Source organism: Sander lucioperca, chromosome 7 (genome assembly GCF_008315115.2).
Source record: "Sander lucioperca isolate FBNREF2018 chromosome 7, SLUC_FBN_1.2, whole genome shotgun sequence".
NCBI classification, from domain to species: domain Eukaryota; kingdom Metazoa; phylum Chordata; class Actinopteri; order Perciformes; family Percidae; genus Sander; species Sander lucioperca.
In genome coordinates this window covers 3,887,296-3,893,556 of record NC_050179.1, presented here as the reverse complement: position 1 = coordinate 3,893,556, position 6,261 = coordinate 3,887,296, and the positions used below count along the sequence as shown (strand labels likewise).

The following is a 6,261-nucleotide window of genomic DNA, read 5'->3' as shown; positions in this document are numbered from 1 at the left end:
GACTCTACATCACTACACACACACACACACACACACACACACACTCTGATATAATTACTCTCAAAGTCCCGTCGTATTGCCCTAAAATGCAGTGGGTGCAGAATCTACTCTGGCTAGAATGCTAGGAGAGAAAGGAAGTTTTGGAGAGGTTAGTAGAAAAAAAAGCAGTGATGAAAGGAAACTCTGACCAGCTTCATGTAATATCTCGATAGAGATTAAAGATCTTAAGGTTTGAAGAGGGAACAAACAAAAGGTGAACAGGTGAGAAGGAGATGCAGTGAAATTGGTGGAGGAGAGAAAGAAGGAGCAGGAGGAGAAAGAAGGAGCAGGATCAAGCGAGGAGTGGTTGTTTAGGGTTATGTGCAGTGGGATTCCAGACAGCAAATTGATTATGAAGCAGAAACATTAATCCGCTGTCTGAGCCCCATATCGCTGCTGTAGACAGAGCATCCCCACAGGACAACAATCCTGCACCCACTCGCATCTTTCCTGGACTTCCTCATCAATATGATCCCCCGCCTCTCCCCAAGCCTCTTAACATAGGTACTCCATGCCTGCCAAGATTTGTCCTCTGAATATAAATCTTGCTTTACTCCCCTCAGCTCAACCTACTCACTGCTGCCTCTAATGTGATGCATTGCAAATTTCGCTTGCATTCCCCTGCTTTAACCCCCTCACCTCCCTTGCAACCCCTGTCCCTGATGTGCGCCTTTCATACATGTCTTTGTGCATGTGTACAGTATGTCTGTGTGTCTGTCTCTTCATTAGCATGTGTGTATTTATATGCCTGAATGTGCCTAATACGAACAATATTTATCATCTGGATCTAATCCCGCTGTTGCAATCTCTTTGTAAATCATTTTTGTGTGTGCATACATGCATGTAATAATGTGGCCAAAGGTGTTAACATATAGGTTATGCTAGTATCTCATGGCGTATTATGGCATTTAATGTGTCTGCTATGTAAAATTAATTAGAAGATATATAATTACATGTAGCACTTAAACTCATAACTACACTTATATTTGTTTCTCATAGTCTACACATGCCTACTTTCTTTCTGGAGGCACAGCATTCATTTGCTTTCACATTTTGCAGTCTAAGCCTGTCAAGTCATTGGTCACGTAGGGCCTTGCTACATCAGGATTCACCATGCCACTGATCAAAAGAGGAGAGGAGAGTGTCTCTGACTGTCCTTACACACACACACACAAAGGAATGATAGGGAGAAAGGGTTTAATTGTGCATTAACGCTGTAATTCTTGAAAGCTACTTTTATATTGTCTCCTGAGAAATTGTGCATAAGAGAGAAATAGAAGCAAAAACAAAAAAAGAGTTGTACACTAAGGAATTCTGCTTGTTAGACTTAAATTTGCTCTTCTATTGGGACCTGAGAAGATTTTTTTTTTAGTAGATATATAGAAGTACAGTATTTCTATGTCTTTTGGGTTCTACGACTCAAAGTTTTTAGCTTGTCAGTGTTGGACATTTAGCCAACATGAAGGAGTCATCGGGGCACTCCTCAAAGGAGTCTAGGGTTTCCTGTCCTTTTCTGTAACTTTCTTGGGAGGGAGGGAGGGAGAGAGAGATTGGTCGGTTTGGTTAACACAGCCACTGGTATTAATGAATCTATAGAGGGTTTTCACGACGCGTCATCAGACTGGAACTCGCCATATTAGAGGTATTCCGCATCACAGCAAAGCACGGACACTGAAGTAGATCCCGAACGTCGTCAAGGAAAATGGTTAATTATTGCCGTGATTTAGGTTGTACCAATAGGTCAGACCGAGAAAAAAATTTGGAATATTATCGACTTCCAAAAGTTATTAAAAACCAGGAAGAGAAATGCCAGAAGTTGTCAGAGGAAAGGAGGCGCTTGTGGTTGGAACTATGAAACTCTGTGTACTATGTAACTATGTAACTGAGATAGTGTACAGCAGGGGTCACCAACCTTTTTGTAACTAAGAGCTACTTCATGGGTACTGAGTCATACGAAGGGCTACCAGTTTGATACACTCTTCGGAAATAACAAATTTGCTCAGTTTGCCTTTAGTTATATATGATTATTAATGATAGTCATCTATGTGAAGACACTGATCGCGTTAATGATTTCTCATTATCAATAATTATCAACACTGACTTAACAAGGTGGGAAACAGATAATATCAATATTCATTTTTATCATCATTCATTTTTAGAACAGGCCTGAGGGCTACTCATGTGGTCCTTGGGGGCTACCTGGTGCCCGCGGGCACCGTGTTGGTGACCCCTGGTGTACAGTATAGATAGCAAACTGGGGGTCTTTGAAATGAAAATAAACGATTGAGAGTCACTTGGCTACACCTTGAGTATCACAATGATATCATACAGTTAAGGTTAGGTTGATTAAAGACATTATTGCATTACTTACTTTGGCCTTCACAACACAACGGTCGTTGATGACTTGGTACTGCGTCTCCCTCACCCATTCACACACCATCTGGTTATAGGCCTCCAAACTTTTGTATGATTTAAGGTCTTCCGCTGTGTATGGGCTCGGCGAGAAAACCAGGTAGTTGACTATATCGGGATATGCAACTGAAGGAAGAATCACTGGGTTGTCATGCATCCAAGAAGAGGGAGCCAACTCGTAGGGATCTGCACCGCCAGTAAACCATAATTTCTCAAAATATTGCGCCTTTTCTTGCGGTCCAAGTCCTTCCGTAAATGCCTTTGCATCTTGGATGCGTTTTGATGAGCTTTTCTGTTGTTTAGACATGGCTACATTCGCTTAAAGTATCCAAAGCGCACAATACTCCATTGTTCTCCGTTCAGTTGTTTACACCAAGTGCCTCCAATATGGCTGTGCATCCGGGTACCCGCCCAGAACGTCACGTCGGTGAAAACCCTCTATTTATTTGGCATGCTTCCCAACCGAAATGTTGGCCATTGATAAATTCATCTCATCCAACTTATAAAAATCGACTTTTCGGTTTGCATTCTTCAGCCTTTGCACAAACGTTCTTTCAAGTTGAAATAAATGCATTGAAGGTATGAGTATACAGTCTTCCAGTCTTTGTTTTTTATATCCGCATGCGAGCCAGCACATCACTAGAATAGGTGTGTGTTTTCCCTCTGTTTATAATTGTCAACACGGAACTATCAAAAATGGCTAAAATGTTAAGATGGTAAGTTATGTCAGAGATGTTCTTGCCTGACAGATATTCAATATATACACCACATATATTAGAAACACACTGGAAACTTATTTCTTCCTCCTGTCGTTGGTAATCATTTTGCCAAACAGACATAAAATTGGTGTGTGATCTTACCTAACTTGATGTCTGTAACGGTTGGTGCGTTGTGTGTTTGTTTGACACGCTGCTCTCAAAAAACAAATTTTGTTTTGTTATTTATAAGTATAGTCGTATGCAGTGCAGGTTAAACTACTGGATGAATGCATGTCACGGGAATAAAACAATGAATAGAGTGGAGCACACGTGGATTGTAAGGGGCATGTCTGTGTGAGCGTATCACACTAACTCACTTTGCACCCAGTTGCTGCTTGATATTTTTTTTTGCCTTTTTGTCTGTATCAGATTTATTTTATTTGCAGAGAGAAATCATTTTAACAGAAGAAATATCAGCTAGGGGTGTAAAACCCCAGGGCATACTGTCTAAAAACATGTCACTCCAAGGGAAGAAAGAGAAAATGATACAAGGGTATAGGGGAGATTCAAAATCCATACATATCAAACTGATGGCGATGGCTTGTTACCTGTGACGATATATTCTAAATGTAACGTCTCTTTCACTCAAAGAATTCAAAGAATGTCTAATGTTGAAGTGGAAATCAAGAGAATAGTGGCAGCGCCACACCAGTTACAGAACAACATGCATCTCAGTCTCAGTCCATATTACGCACAATAAACAGAACTCACTAATGTAATGCCATTTATTTTCTAAGTGTTAGTACGCTCAGTGAGGGAGATCTGACTCAGAGGAGGAGAGGTTAGTGAGGTCAGCGTCTCCACGGCAGGTGACAGTGCGCACGGATCCGCTGCGCCACGCATGGATGAAATAATGAAATAGTGAATAGGACTACAGTAACAGAAATATGTGCAGAATTAAGACAGTCAAGACGGCCCAGTGTTTGGAGAACCGGGTACACCTTGTTCACTTAATAGCCTACAAATCATCCACGGGATCAATCACATGAGTTTGCCCACCCGACACAGCGTTTGTTCCTGGGGAGATGGATCCGTGCGTCCCGCCTCCTGTGCGCCATGGAGGTCTGAGCCTCAGCAACTACTAACTATAAAGATACAATTTGCCTGTTCCCAGCATTAGCACAACACTTTGCGACAGTTAGCTTGTTACCTGTGACGATATATGCTAAATGTAATGTCTCTTTCACATTAGCAAGTGAATGACCTGACTGATGAAGTTCGACGTTGTTGATCCGGCATCATTTATCTTGGTGCAACACACCTTGCATGTAGCTGTTCGCTTACTGCCACTGTTTACGAAGTTATTGAAAGCAAAACTAATGACAAAAGGCACAACTCTGGGATGACTTGGTGTCGCCATCGTCAATGCATTTTTTTATATGTGAGTGCGCGCGCATAGGCATGATAGCGCATGCATTACGTTGCACATTATGGCAAAGGGCAGGGGACATGCAGCTCGTCATACGTTTCCCCAACGTATATGCTCGGAAAATAGGCATAAATAACTGTGATGCAAGGGAAGTGGAAGCTTTGGTTGACAGTAAGGGTGTCATGATTTCAATTTTAAATCCAAATTGATTGAAATTAAGTCACAATCTTGAATATCGAATAAAAAAATGGAATCGTCGATACTGCCACCCCCCCATGTCGCATCCGGTCGGCTTGCCAAGCGAAAAAAAACACTTGTTGAAGTGCTGCAAGTCAGTCAACCTCCTCTAACTTATACAGCCAGTCAAAAGATAGCATGGCAACTGCAGATGTAGCAGACCAATCAACAGAATTGAACCCCCTCCTCTTTCACTGAAGTCGCCGGTGTGGAAGTATTTTGGATTTCCAGTGAGTTATGTTGACAACGTTCGCGTTGTCGACAAAAAAAACACAGTTTGGAAGCTCTGCTATGTGCGTGTACCATTGTGTTTACCATTGCACTTTAGCCTAGTAGCTAGCTAGCTAGCAGAGATTCCTTCTGCTTATAGCTTAATCCCAACAAAACTGCACGGTTGAATTTCAGCCTGCATGAACATTTTGTAGCCTAAACAAAGCAGCTTACAGTATATTGGTTATATTAGAGAGAGCAACAAGTTAGGGGACTGCCGAGTCTTCCTCTCTGCTCTCTTGCTCAGCCGTTGTGTGCTGCGAAGCGTCTGCCGACTCTATCCTGGCATCGTCGGCAAACTTTTATTTTTATTTATTTTATTTTATTTGACTTTATTGATAAATTGTTAAGTTTCCAATTGACTGAAGATATGTTATTGTTACATTATGTTGTTAATACACGTTTTAAATTTGACAATGTAGTGTGGCACATTGCAAACAAAGGTCAGATATTATATTGCATAAAAGTCTAGTCTAAAAATAAATAAATAATGTAAAAATCGAGAATTGAATCGAATCGTGACCTTAGAATCGAAAATGTAAGATGCAAGAGTGATGGAGGCCTTCTCAGCATATAAATCACACCGTGTAATTACACTAAAATGGTAAAGCCTGCTGGGAAACGTAGCACTATTCTAATAATTACAGTGCAAGGTCCCCCCATTCATTGCTCCAATCACTCACGTCACCGCTGTATCTCCAGAGCTCCTGTCCCCTGCTTCGCTCACTTTATCATGCATGCATGGCCCAAAACACACACACACACACACACACAGCTGAAAATTGGGCAAATTCTGCCTAATCTTAATTTCCTTCCCTATTCTTTTCACTTTTACAGATTGTCTCTAACATGCACTCACATATACTGTGTAAGGCTGACATTATTTACACCTATACATGAATGATGTGCTATACACTTTTTTCACTCTGTAATTTGGTTTTAAAGACCCTCTCTCACTGACATAATTATGTATATATGCAAATACCTCTTTATGCTCCGTTTTGAATTTTCTCAAATCCCTTGTTGTAATCTGCCATCATCGCATGCTTGCAGACAGAAGAGAGCAATGGGGCGAATCGCTCACTATGTCTCGCTGAATGAAGGCTGTAGACCACCCTCAATCAGGGTGTACATTCACATGAGCACACAAACTCAAGGAAAAGGGGGCTGACAGGG

The 6,261-nt window shown here is 41.4% G+C and overlaps 1 protein-coding gene across 4 annotated transcripts in view; it reads left to right on the top strand.

The window, feature by feature from the left end:
• Positions 1-6,261, top strand: part of trim44 (tripartite motif containing 44) — a 59,523-nt gene that overhangs the window by 31,998 nt on the left and 21,264 nt on the right. The gene's annotated exons all lie outside the window — the stretch shown is intronic.